The following is a 14,356-nucleotide window of genomic DNA, read 5'->3' on the forward strand; positions in this document are numbered from 1 at the left end:
CGATGACTGGTGGGAAAGGGGAATAGTTTGGATTTATTTGTGCGCTGGTCCGGGAGCCATACGTTATGCCGGTACTGAAACCATGTAAACATCGGGCGGTATCCCACAGGGAAGAACCGGAGCATAGTCAGGGGAAACAGAAGCAAAATTGGACAGCATCGCAAATAACAAGAGGCCTCTCTGCAAAAATAGCCCGGTGTCCAAGGGAGCAGGGAATGCCAACGGAATCACTTATGAATATTTTATCAGACCGTGAGCTTAAGGCAATGTAGATTCATGAGCTTTGGAGAGGTAAACTATCAATACTAAACTCATTATCTCTGTACAAGAAAACACAGGCTTTATTACATTCAGGATAGTGATATTTACCGAGGTTAATTTTCCCAGTGGTTTGTTTACGTAACATATATGCTGTTAGAACGAACTTATGTCGTTGCCAAACAACCAAATTAACATACTGAATAAATATTGTCGGAAACTACATTGGTATATCAATCTAATGTCGATTATACAGCTGACTGAAACAAGCATAGTAGAATATGAATATATAGCTTTATCTTTTTCCCCCCTCACGTAAAAAAATAACCTTTAAAGCCAATTATTGTTAAGGTCCACCATTTCCTCAAATGTTTTTGCTTATAATATCAGAATTTCTCAGAATAATCTTTTTCCAATGGTAATATAATATAGTACTGCTAAACTGCAATCAACAGTATATGACATTTGGGGCAAACTGCAATGGTACCCTTTTAAAATATGTGCCCTTTTAAATGAGAATAGCTCTGAATTTACGAAGACAGTTTTACATGAAGTCTGACATTTCAGCGGTAACTAAGTACTGCCACAACAGTTAAGTGTAGCCAGACATTGTTGTGTAGGACTGGTTTTTAACATGCCAATGTCATCAAAATGAAGGTATTTGTATTTCTGTTACTTACGAGCAAAATGAGAAACAGCACTTCTCAAAACCTGTAAATATATGCCCGTATTATCATAGAATAACCAATTAAACAATGAAATGGGTCATCTTGAAATGGGAAGTAACTCTTCAAATATCCTCATTCTGTTTTAAGCTTTTATTGCTTGTTTGTCTGAAGTGAAGCTGGAAGCACTGTATGCAGACACCAGGCTACGTTTAAAAAAATCAACAGATACATTTCCATTATTAAAATGCTAAATAAAAATACCCCATTGGTTCAAACCTAAAAAAGATCACTGCGGTGTGCGCAACGGTTGATCTTAGCCAAGAAGTAACAAGATTAATCGAGTGTTCAGTGACATCTAGTGTTGGATGTTAGTATAAACTCCTTTCCACGTAATAGTCGCCGAGCGGCACGGTGAATTAGCGGGTAGCACAGTTACTGCACACATCCAGAGCTGGCTTATTAACTTCCGCTTGTACCGTCTTTATTTTCTCGTGTGTTTGCATGTTCCCTCTGTTTTGCTGATTTCCTCCCATTGTCTAAAACCACCCAGATAAGCTGATTGTTATCCATACATTTTCTGTAGATTGAGTCTGTGTACCTTCTGATAGATTTTGGACTGGGGGCGTGGGTCATAAAGGCCCCTAAGACCCTAATATATTGGGATCATAGTTGGATTGGTCTGGGTTGGGTGACCCAATATAATGTGCTTTCATGGAGCCCAAAATCTGTGGTGGCACCCCTGGATTAGCATGAGAGTGTCATGAACCCGGGCGGTTCTGGCATGGATAAAGGTGGACAAACCACTGGCGGCTTAGGGAGCACGAGGGTTTATTCACAAAACTGAAAACACAGGGAATACTACAAAACAAGAGGGGTCAAAACTAAGAAAGGGGATTACAATTACTAACTACAAATGGAGGGGCTGGCTGACTACAAATAACACAACTAACATATACAGACATTCATATAATGAACCGCTGGGGAACTGAACTAACACAGGGACTTAAATACAGAAAATAATCCAGGTAACGACACAGCAGGAGTGAAACATAAAACAATAACCAATCAGGGAGAAACACACAAGGACTGATGCAAGAAAACAGGCAACAGGTGAAACTAATTATTGACTCACGGCCACTGGGAGATCACAGGGAAACTGAAACTGACAGAAACAGAATCTAATACTGGGGAAATAAGAAAGACAGGTAAAACACAACCCAGGCACAAAGCAAGAAACCAAAACAGAAGACCACAAAATCACTAGGAACTAGGAAAACTGATACCAATAAATCTCTAGGGAACAAAATACAAAAACAGAGGAGGCAGGATTCAAACACACAACAGAGGGGTTAACAGGTAGCCGCATGCTCAACTTGTTGAGCCATGAGGCCGACGGGGAACATGAGAATACTCAAAGGCTGACAACTGGGAGGACAGGATGGCCAGCGACACCTGCTGGCCAAACAAGGAGGGGAATTGAAAGACTGGGACAAAGTGGTGCTGACCCTGAGAGAGGGGTATGGATGGGCATGGAGGGGATCCAAGGTGACATTTTGACAGGAGTCCTAGAATTTCTAGCTAGGTCCTTGACTGGTATCCTGTTTATTACCAAAATAGTTGGAATGAAAACATAAAAATATTAGGCAACTCATTTTTTTTTTTGCAAGTTCTTGGGGAAGCCATACACTATAACTGTTAGGAGAGGTGTCATCCTGGCTTGGCCAGCAGGTATCACTGGCCATCCCATTCCTAGTGTTTAGTTAATTGTTATGGCCCACACCTGCCCCTCATGTAGCTCTCATGTGTGTGTGTGTATATATATATACTCATACTTGCCCTTGCCTTGTCTTTTGTTGTGCATTGTAGATGTCAGTGTCAGTTTCCCACTTGTTTCCAGATTTTATAGGTGCTCTTATTTCTCTTATATGTGTCTTTTCTGTATCCCTGTGTTTAGGTATAGCCCCTATTAGTTCTCCATGGCCCAACTCCTTTTTGTTAAATAGATAAGTAACATTGCATTATTTTAGACAAATCATTCGGTATCAAGTTTACCATTGTTTAAATGGGAATATCTGGATTTTTATGTGTGTTATTTTAATGATCACAAACTCATATCCGCAACATAATACCATAAGGACAGGTGTCTTTAAAGGAGTTTCAGGGAAAGGCCATCATCTTATGTCTGTCATTTAACTGACGTTAATATAGCACAGCAATTCTTTTTGCAGGTGACCCAGTAGCCCCAGTAAGTCGATAATGGTCTGCCGGATATTTGACCAATGGATTTCATGTCGAATTTTCTACTTACACCTGCAAGCCATGCTGGCTTAACTTAAGCCCAACTATTTCGGGAATGTTTCATTTTGCTTCGGATAAGCTGATCTCCACCGCACGGTTTAATTACTTTTATACTGCCAGAAATACTTAGCTATTTCATTGGTGTCCTGGCACCATACCGGCAGAACCTGATTTAGCCCCCGTACTTGAGTTTGATGCTGATCGGAGCGGCACAAAAGCCAGAGGGGAAGCATATTTTTCCACTAAAATGAACCAGCATGTCTGAGCTTAATTTCATTAGGGTTACTGCTGCACATTGTGCAAGGTTTCCAGAATTTGTATCCAAATTAAATTTACCTTCTCTGTGCTGAATGGGCGATTAGGCAAGGCGCGGTAATGTCGCTAACAAAGTAACCCGACAATCTTCTGCATAGCAGCCTCTGTTCTGTTAGTTTATTATGCTCTTGCAATGTGTCTGAATGAAGAAATGTAACTTATACTGAATGTGACGTTGATGAATTTGTATTCCAACATCCGTTTTGCTCTGCAGCCCATAGCACACTCATCCTTGAATCACTAAATTCCTATCTTGTACTTTTATGTGTTACTATAGAAGTTTGAGAATGGGAATTGACTTGCCATAGAAAACAAAACGCTCTGTTCAAAGATGAATGATTATTAATGATCTCTTTTGCTGTTTCAGCGTGTTAATATGTCAGCAAGCGTGGTAAGACTGGTCCGAATTTTCTAAGGCCATGTTAAAAAAAGGTTTTCTTCACACTGTCAATAAATAACCTGCTGGCCATCAATTTCAGTTAATGTCCGTAAGCTGTTGTGTTTTATGCAAACATGAGTTAATAAAGTAGCTAACTGGGCATCAGTTTGTGCGTATAGTAGTAACACGAAACCCCAGATCTGCTGCATGGTGCACATGGCATCTTTGAGACAAATACGCTCTAGAGAAAGTCGAGTTCTGCAGAGATGTGACACTGAATGGTGACACTGTGTTGCACCATGGGAGGTCAAAGGTTGTCGCTAGGGGGCGTGATCAGGCGACAGTGGTGACTAAAATGGACGAGCCTCTTGCTCGCTGTTAGGCCCAGTTGTCACAGACGTTACAGTGCTACAGCTCGCCTGGTGCTCCTGACCTAAGAAACTCTACATGTCGTCCATTTACTCAGCTGGATATTCCTCTGGAGCAATTAAAGCCGGGGAGCTCTCTATGTCCACTTAAAAGGGCATCACCTCGGAGTGATGTGCTGCCTTTGTCGCATTGCTGAGTCAATTACATGCTGCCAGCCCCGGAGTGAGATGCTGGCTTTAAAAGCCACATGCTACCTGCTGCCCACTGCTGTCCATCCACATTTCATGACACAGGTCATCTTTATATTCCTGCTGTTCTTAGATTGTAGCTGCTCTCATTGTGTAGCTAGTTTTACAGTAACAGAATTAGAATAAGTGGAAAATCAGGCTACAGTTTGAAATGAACTGGCTTGCTTTGTTCGAAATAACATCAGTTCTCTGATATTCCAACTTTCAAAGTGTACCATACTGATTTTTTGCTAATGGAAATACCTCTGCTGTAAAATTGTTTATATGGCTGAGATGTAAAGTATGTGTGTGTGTGTTTGTGGATTACAATGAATGGAGTGTCCCCACAAAGATATAATTACAAACCTGTTTGTGGTGTTTGTGTGTGTGAGATGAACAGCATATATTGTGAGACACTTGCATTATCCTAAAAGTAGAATTTCCGGAAGGTATAAATAACATGCTGTCAAAATAAGACCACCTACATCTTTTTCAATGTGTAATAAAAAGAAATGGTATGTAGATGCCGTCAGACTGCCTGGCATGGAGTCTGACATTAACAGCTCCCTCCATCTGTGACACTTCCGCAAGTGTCACATGGCTCCGCCCACAGCCAAAACCGTAAATTACGAGCAGCTGAGGACGGCAATGTAGCGGTTGGGCAGGAAGGAGAGAGGTTTGGGATTGCGGCTGAGGGAGCCTCTGTTGCCGAATGCTGCAGCCCGAGTGTCCTTCCATGTGTCGGATATCTATCTCTGGGGCCGTCTGACCCAAGTGGCCCAAGTAAATGCTGTTTTCTGAAAGGCCTGGTTCATGCTGTAAGTGGCTTTGAGCCATGGGTGTGAATTACAGGGGGTAGGAAGGTGGTAACCTGGCCTAGTAATTAAAACCAGCCAATACAACCCTCTGGACCCCCCCCTAAATGGGGGGAGACCTCAGTACCCCAAATGTTCAACCCAAAATGACGCCCTTGCTTTGAGGTTATGTCCAAGGGCATAGGTTTGGTTTCAACATTGGTAGGGACCAAATCGACCCCAAATCTAGACATTTTGGGCCCCCTGTCAAAATGTTACCTTGGATTCCACCTCCCAATTTTATGTATGATTTCACATTTTCAAGGACCTCTGTCAAGCGCTGGGCCCCATGAATCAGGACATACATGCCTCTCTGACGCCTCTGGTCTTGTAGTACCGGGCTCAGAAACAGACGTTGTACACGTACCCCAATTGCTTTATCAGCTGTGGGCACTAGGTGGTGCTGTGCAGCCACGTGGCTGTCGCGCGATAACCTTTCCGCTCTGAATAACAGCGATCTCCGTGAAGCGTACTCAGTTTTGTTTAGCAGAAGGTACTACACAGAACAGCCCGGTCATGCACAAGTATATCCCAGTCTCCTTAGTTTATGTTACTGAGTTTGACAGCAGACAATTAGGACCATTTGTGAAGTTAGCCACAGGCTAAATTTCATTTGCAGTCTATCAGCTTTTGTAGACTGTATTATGCTCTAATGTGACATGTTATCAATGGGCCTGGCTTATTTATGCACTTCATTTAGGTGCCCAACAAATACCTTTTCATCCTTTGACAATACAACCTGTTCTTTAGTGTTTGTTTTTAAGTTCTGGAACAATTCATCTCATGGAGAGAATATTTTCTGCAGCAGCTGTTTCTACATTGAACTATCCTTCAGGCCTAATTTTCAAACTTGGTTAGCACACACTCAGAACGAATTTTTCAGAATTACCACAGAGCATCGGGTTTCTGCTAGGACCTCAAATCCATGTGACGGCGTGGAAGCCATCTTCCAAAATCTACTCTGAGAAAACCTCCAGTGAGGATGCTGTAAAAGTGCCATCCCATGAGCCACCATCAGCCGCCATGCCCACCTCTCAGAAATCACCTCCCTCACCCCACGAGGACACAGTCATATCCTGAAGTGCTGTCAGCTCCGTTTCATTTCCGCCTAGTTCTGCAACAGCATTGGACTGTCAGCCCTGAGGAGTGGGCGTGGCTCTGTTGCCATGGCAGCGAGGTCAGGCAGGGGGACAGGAGCTGGAATAAGTATGGACCACGTCTGCTTGGGATTCTGCGCTATGGGATACTTCCTAGCAAAAATAATTAGGTGGAAAGTTACTCTTAATAAATAAACCGTGAAAAGCTACTCTTGAAAAATTGTAATGTTGCTCGGATCGATTAAACTATAAACTTTTTTGTTCTTATTTATAGTCAATGTACCTCGTTTATTAAATTACTCATTTGAAGTATGCCTGCATGTCCTGCACATGGTTTGTGTTTGAGGTTTGTAACTGAGACAGATGGAGACGGTTATATCACCGTATGTATTCAGTTTGTTCCCTCTAAACATGGAAAAGTGTGTATCAGGCAGAAAACTGGGGTGCTTTGTATAAACAATGTGTTGTATAATTCCTAAAAATATCTGGCCGTTTTACAAAATATTTCTCCAACCACATAAAGGTGTGTTTTCTGTTCAAAGGAAATTCTTCTTTACGAGTTGTGACTGTATTTATTAAGCTGTAACTGAATGTTTGGGAACTGAAGGAGGAAAGTCGGTTTAACGTGAAATTATTTTACAAATAAATAATTTATTGCATTGGAATACAGTGACAAAACACAATATTGATCTCTTCATTTCATCAATGAGCTCTGCAATGTCAGCGAAACACAGCTAAGAAATGAGAAATAAGTAATGATTCATTTATAAGTCCTACTAATTTTTTTTTTCCAGAGAATATTAAACCTTGCCAAGCATTAAACCATGCAGATAACATACAATATATGTTTAAGTATATCACACTACAGTACATGACATGTGGGCAGTTTTATAATAGAAGGTCGATCCTCTGTAAGCTGCTCAATGGTCATGCCATCCAGGGTGCCCCTTAATTCATGCCCTGTATGTCACTGGATAGGTTCGATCCTCACTGCAGTTCTGTGCTGGATAAGCAGTTGTAGAAGATGGCTGGTTAGATGGAACTTCTTTATGCCTAATTAAGGATGTGCAGAAGGAAGGTAAAAAGACTTTTCCTTGGTCATGGGGTTTCAAAAAACTGTCCACTCACCATCACACCCTTAAGCGATGAATATGGGGGCACCAGTGCTGAGTGGGCAGGGAGCTCAGGAGATCACAGTGACTTTGTCAGGCTGCTAACCTCTCTGATGTTTCTCCCACAGTGTGGCTTTATGGTGCCGCATATTAAGGCCAGAATAATTCAGGTCCAGAGAGTAAAATTCCAGACCGGGATTTTGTTTCAACCAACCGGTCGAGTTCTCTGTGACTGTGTCTCTTTATGCACAACTGGTTGGTTGAAACAAAATCTTGGTCTGGACTTTCACTCTCTGGACCTGAATTACCCAACTCTAAGAATAGATGCCTTTAAGGAGACGGCAGTCTTGCATTCTCCTGTACCATCCATCTGAACGCTTTATTTTACAGCTGTTGGGAATGTCACAGTGTCAGCAAGTTGAGACGGTGGCAGAATGCACTTTCCATAACGACAGATTCTACGCTCTCCTGGGAGGATGCAGGTCTCTTTAGGATGGATGGAAGGCATGATCCGGGCAGATTGTGCTGAGAATGACTTTGGCTCTCCTCATGCTAGACAGAACCCCAGACTCGTCCAGGAGAAGCATCATGCTTGGATGCTTCAACAGAGTCATATGGTTGCGCCTGATCTGCTTGATCCTAGACCCACCAGATTGTCAAGCTCATCACTGATCTGGCCTCCTTAAGACGCTTTCCATGGTTCCTGGCATTCCCAGTCACAGCTGCTATGGGCTCCCCACTGAAATTCCAAATTCTAGCCAAAAGGGCATGAAAATCATATGTCCAGAATGGCTCTTTGGTTGCAATAAGTAATGCATGCTGTGAAGGCATTTAAAGGAAGCCAGTGTCCGCCGCCCTTCAGTCCAGCGGCTTCTCCAACAGCAACCTGCCTCTGCTCTTTGTGATGCGTTTCTGTGGAAACTGACGGGTCCTCGGCAGCTTGGCGAGGTTGCCGTGGAAACTCAAACATCAGTATCGCCCTCGAGAGCGGCGCTACATTTTAACAGAGTGTGGCCATCGGGATCGCAGTGCGGAAACATGTCTGCTGGCTCCTCTCCCGTGCGACTTGAAGCAAACAGATCTTTCAGATTTCCTTAGAGTGCCCCGATCTTGGGATCTGGTTTTCCTTCGAGTCCGTAAGGCCTTCTCTCAGAAGCCTACATACCGGAAACTTCCATCCACCTGGGTTCTAGGGAATCATATTTTATTTTACCCCCTGCTTTGCCATGTATGAAATCAGTAGGAATTATTTCCGAACTGCTGGATACTTCTGCGAATCTTCAGTCAGGGTGATACATTTTTCATGTGGGTTAAATATCATTGTGCTGCAGTAAATAATAACTAAAGAAGTAAAAAAATCTCTCATCCAAAATGTTTCCAACCATCTCACTTATTCGTTTGGAATAAATTCTGACTGTAATTAGCAATATTCTTAAAATCTAGTGGCAGTTCAGCAAGAAAGCAGCTATTTTGTGTCTTCGGTCACATGTCTTCCCTCTTGACCTGAACCAGTGTTTCCCAATCTGGTTCTTGGGTATCTACAGACAGTCCACATTTCTGCTCCCTCCCAGCTGGGTGGGAAACTTGGAGGGAGCAAAAACATGGACTGACTGTGGGTCCCCGAGGACCGGACTAGGAAACACTGACTTAAAGAATCAAAATCTTTTCTTTAGCAGCAGCCTCCCTCAACAACAGAGGTGGCCAATCGTATCCGCAAAGTGTGTGTGCAGGTTTCTGGGGTAACCTGTAGGTCAGCTGCTCAAACCCGGGTGTGAGGACTCTTCAGCCAATCAGTCCTCTAATTAGTAATCAAATCAGGGAGTTGCAGCGAAAATAAGCATACACACCGGCCCTTTCCGGATAAGATTGGCCACCCCTGCTCTACAATTATACATGCACCCTGTAGTCCTGTTATTGAGAATTTATTAACTCGTGATTTATTACGTAAAAATAACACCGTAAGTCATTTCTAAGCGAATGTGACAAAAGCATGTTTATTAGCCAATAACCACAAGAGGGTGCTGTTAGGATGTGAGTATAGTGTCCGGCTGGGGGTCCAGCAGAACATGTCATGTGCACCCCCCTAATCACGGCAGGGTCAACCAACGGTGGATGATCCGTTGCCCTTTCTCACATCATCCATCCACTGGCTGATCGGACCGAATGCCATATCAACAAGGAGCCATCTGTCAGCTATTTAAAGACAATGCATCATCTCGCGTGCATCCCTGGTAAAGATTCACACCCTGTAATTACAAGCCAAGGCCATCCAATTTTATCTGAATCCACAGTGAAGGTGCCATCCATCTTGGAACAAGGGGAGGGATAAGGATGTATGATTGTAATAAAACTATGTCCTTCATAAGTTAATTATCCTTAAGGGAGGGGCTTCCCGTATTTTCCACACAACGGCACAGGCAGAAGACAATTTCCCTCGGTATTCACAAATTACAGCGTTCGTATTTCATAATACATAAATGTAATGTTATAGAAGTCACTCTCTTTGGTACCAAAACGAATAAATTGTCGCAGAATATTTATCAGGCACAGAATGCACAGGTTACCCATCACGCCTGATAAAAGTCCGCTTCCAGCAGGCTCGTCTCTGGGCCATGTGTTCTCTAGTAGGGTGCTGAATGCTTGCTTTCTTACTGACAACTCCCACTGCCTGGGTTTTTAACACTGTAATTGCCTCCTAAATTGGCATCAGGTTGTTCTGTGATTGGCAGAGACACCTTACTGGGTCCCTGTGTGTGTCCCTGGCTTGTCCCGTATCATGTTGGCACAAGGGAGACCTCGCTAAACTCCTGCTGGACCGAAAGCTGAATCTGAGCCATTAGGTTAGCCAACAAATCAGAGCTCTCGATGGGTTTGGGGTGGTGTGTGGCACAGCAGGTTAGCACTCTGTTTGTAATCAGAAGGATGGCAGTTCCAATCCCAGGGTCGGCGGTGTTGGGGCCTGGAGCAAAGCCATTAACCCTAATTACTCCACAGTCTGTTTGACCCTGCTTTCCCAAAACAATGGATAGAAGTGTCCACTATATCTTATACATATGGAAGCAAAATAGGCAGACTTCCAGCCAGGCCAACCCTGTTGCAGCTGTCCCTCTTGGTGTTTGGAGTGCCCCCCCCCCCCAAACAGTCTTGGCACAAGGGGGCACGCTGCAATTTCACACTTGATCGATGGTTCACCCTGGCCAAGGTTAATGGATTCTATAAAGCAGACAGTTTCACAGCAGGGTCTTCTTGCTGATTGGCCAAAGTGGTTTTCCAACTGTGCATTTAATAACAATATTACCGCAGCTAAACCTACCTTTATTTCACCCATAAATAATACAAAAAATATATTTCTATCTGTTTAATATGTAGAACAGCAATTTTCAGCTGGTATAGTGACAGGCCCCACATTATTCCTCAATCATTGAGTCACAACCCTAGGATTTTTCTTTCTTTCTTTCTTTCTTTCTTTCTTTCTTTCTATCTATCTACAGTGTATCTATCTGTCTGTCTGTTTGATTGATTAGCCAAAAATGGGTGGTGGGGGGTGCTGCCAGTTAAAAAAAAATTCTGGGGTGACGTTGTACATCACATCACATCACATCACATTACATCATTTGCAACCACAGAAGTTTGACATTACAAAAAAAATTCCAAATCAATTTTTTAAAATACACAATCCATGACCCAGTGAAAATGGTTGTCTGACCCACTTTTGAGAACCATTGATCTATTAGAGTGATACTTAAATTAAAATATCATAAATAAAATGTTCTCTTAATATTGCTTTAAACTGAGTTCGCCGCATTGGAAGATTATTCATTTTACGAGTGACCATATTTATGATACATTTCATTAGTATGACGCCTACTGTCTCATGGGGGCCAGGAGCAGAATGCTGATTTCTGTGACCCATCCTTGGAGGAGGGGTCTTCTGCGGATCCAGCCGAGGCTGGAGGCTATTTTGGGGGCAGTGATGGCTGGTCAGACACACATTCCCACACCAACAGAGAATGGAGGTGGTCACACATGGTTTGAGGACCCCGGCTCCTGAACTCGGGGTCATGTCAGGCCCAGCTCCAGGATGGGCCTGATCTACCCAATCATAACCCTGGCCCATTAAATTATAAGGTTGGCCCACCCCCTCGTCAGCTTGGTCCACCCCCTGGCCCCCTGAGGTAATCCTGCTCCCACTCAAAATATCCAAGCTGGAGTTGGGCCTGTGTGATGTTCTCCATCTCTCTTAGAATGCCCCCTCCCAGAGACACCTAAGCAGATCATGTAGTAGCAGCTTTCAGCTCCCCCCCCCCCCCCACATTCACAGACAGCATGTCCCACAGCCTTTCCAATTCACAGGCGGGCAGAAGGCGCGGGTGACACCGCGGGGACGGAAGACAGCCACCCGGGAAAGGTGGCGCTAACGTTTTTCCAGGAGCGGTGGAGGCTCGGCCCTGCAGAGCTTTGCCGTCACGCCTGGCTCACTCTCCAGCTGCGTCTGGGGGTGTAAAGATCCGTTAACTTGGCCACATGGACAGATGGTGGCACTTGGCAGCCAAGAGCCGTCAGACCGGTCCTCATCCAGACACGCCTATGAGTGGCGTCCCCTCATGGGAAGGTGGCAAATAACTGAACTCTAAAAGGCACCGGTGTGGATGTGGTTTACATCCCTGTCATTGACTCAGCAGGGATATTCTACTGAGCAGCGTTCACATGAACCGCTCTAGTAAACCTATTCCTGTACCCAACCCTACTGTCAAACCAAACCTTTACCCTAGCCCTAAACCTAACCCTAACCTCACCTCTATCCCCACCCCTAATATCACCCCTAACCCTAACCCTAACTAAATCTCAAACCCTGGCTCTAATAATGTCCCTAACCCTACTGTCAGCCCAATCCCTTATGAAGGGCTGGATTGGAATAAAATATTAGCCATGAGCTTTGGGGTCTCACGTGGCCCTACGATAAATTTTTAAGAGCTCCACAACAATACATTTTACCAGCCCTCAGAACCATTGGCCCACCGTGGGAAATTGGCCGGTATGCCAGATGGCCAGTCCAGCCCTGTCCTAATGCCAACCCTAACCCTAACCCTAACCATAATGCCAACAATAATCCTAGTCCTAATCCAGATGCCCTCCCCTCTCACCATAATGACAACCCAATTCCTCACTCCTAACTTAAGTCCAATTCCAATCCTCACCCTACACATTACCTATTTATCTCTGCATCTTAACGTGCATCCTAGTCCCAACCTTGACTCTACACTTAAAGGTAGCCCTACTACTGAACAACTGAAGTCAGGTGCTGTCGTGCACCAGAGCTCCAACGATAATATGGAAAGACAACCGTTGTCTTTCGCCATCTAGTGACTTAACATGCATTATGGAACCAGGCATAAACTGACAGCTGAAACAGGACTTCTGTGTCCTGTCATTGCCTGGCATCTTTTCTCAGGATTCGCCGATGCCAGGAACTCTGCGGAATAAACAATGCCTTTGGCTGTAAGCCTTTCAAATCGAAGCCTGTTTCGTTTTTTTTTTTCCCCGCAGAGCTTCCAGCTCCCGTCTGCTCACCAGGCGTCTGCTACAGCTCCAGTTCCTCAGCGGTAAATATTTACAGGCTCGAAAGCACTGCCCCCATTCCTTACACCTGTCCGCACTAGACTGCTCCTCTCGACGTCGTTCATCTGGGAGGGACAGCAAGACGGTTCAGCGTGAGGCTGAAACAGCAAAGAGATGAGGAAAGGAAATCTCGCTTTTGCCGTGTTTTGCCAAGAGCTCCTCATTAAGTTAATGTTCTGCCAAACAAGGTTCCACATAGAACAATAATAGCTAAATAATTACAGCCAAAATCATAAACTCAAATATCCAATTTCGGTGTAGAATGTAACATTTCCGTGTGAGAAAACAAATGTGTTTTTCACATAACAGAGGGAATATTGTATTCAGTTTCCGATGTATTGTACAGATGCATAAACTACTCCTTTCATTCTCTGACCTGTTCATTCCTTTTTCACTCTTTGCCTCTTCAGTCCAGTTCTCTCATGCCCCGTGGCGTCTTTCTCGCCATCAGAAAAGGTGGCCCCGTTTCGGCCTGGTTTTTTTCCCATCCTCAGCGTGAAAGAGTTCTGGTTTCACAGGGTAGTGTGTCACTTGCAAACTCCACTCATGATGTGCTTTCCCAAATCCTCAGCTGTTTATATACTTGGGATGGGTTACACTGACCAGGAAATATCACTCAGTGTATTACTGCTAAAAATGTTGTGAAGAGACAGGAATAGCCATTAAGCGCTGCATCGTCTCCAGAAAGTTTAATCTTATCTCGAGGTTTCATTTCCAGGTATGTGGCTTTCTTGCTTTGGCAATTGCACAACTTCTCAGCTGTTGTGAAACCTGCTTATGCACCATGCTGCTGTCTTGGCAGATTGATATTTCCTGTTGTTGCAAGCGCCCCCATCAGGCAATCAGTCTCATCAAGGTGCACAGTGAGTGAAAAGTCGACAGTGGCTGATTAGATGCTGACTTTTCCCTCAAGCTGACTTTTGCCATGAATTGAGCAAGGAATGGTCCAGTGACACCGGATGACTGCAGCTGGCTTCTGTTGCATGACAGATCCATTGAGGTTCTGACCTCCCAGAAGGGCAATCATGATGAACCCCGAAGCTCATGTAAAATACATTTCCTCTGAGCCGTACATCTACTTCTCTAATGGCTCAAACCTGGTGGTCAACAACAAAAGAAAGAATATTTCTTTGCCCTGCTTTTATTTTTGAATTTCTCTG

At 44.0% G+C, this 14,356-nt stretch overlaps 1 long non-coding RNA gene across 1 annotated transcript in view; it reads left to right on the forward strand.

Moving 5' to 3' along the window:
* LOC111850497 (uncharacterized) overlaps positions 1-13,568 on the forward strand; it is a 29,180-nt gene extending 15,612 nt beyond the window's left edge. The window contains exon 2 of the long non-coding RNA XR_002839811.2: positions 13,125-13,568. This is a non-coding gene — a long non-coding RNA (uncharacterized lncRNA). The remainder of the gene's footprint in view (positions 1-13,124) is intronic.
* Positions 13,569-14,356: the final 788 nt, after the last annotated feature.

The sequence above is a fragment of the Paramormyrops kingsleyae genome, chromosome 21 (genome assembly GCF_048594095.1).
Source record: "Paramormyrops kingsleyae isolate MSU_618 chromosome 21, PKINGS_0.4, whole genome shotgun sequence".
Taxonomy (NCBI): Eukaryota; Metazoa; Chordata; class Actinopteri; order Osteoglossiformes; family Mormyridae; genus Paramormyrops; species Paramormyrops kingsleyae.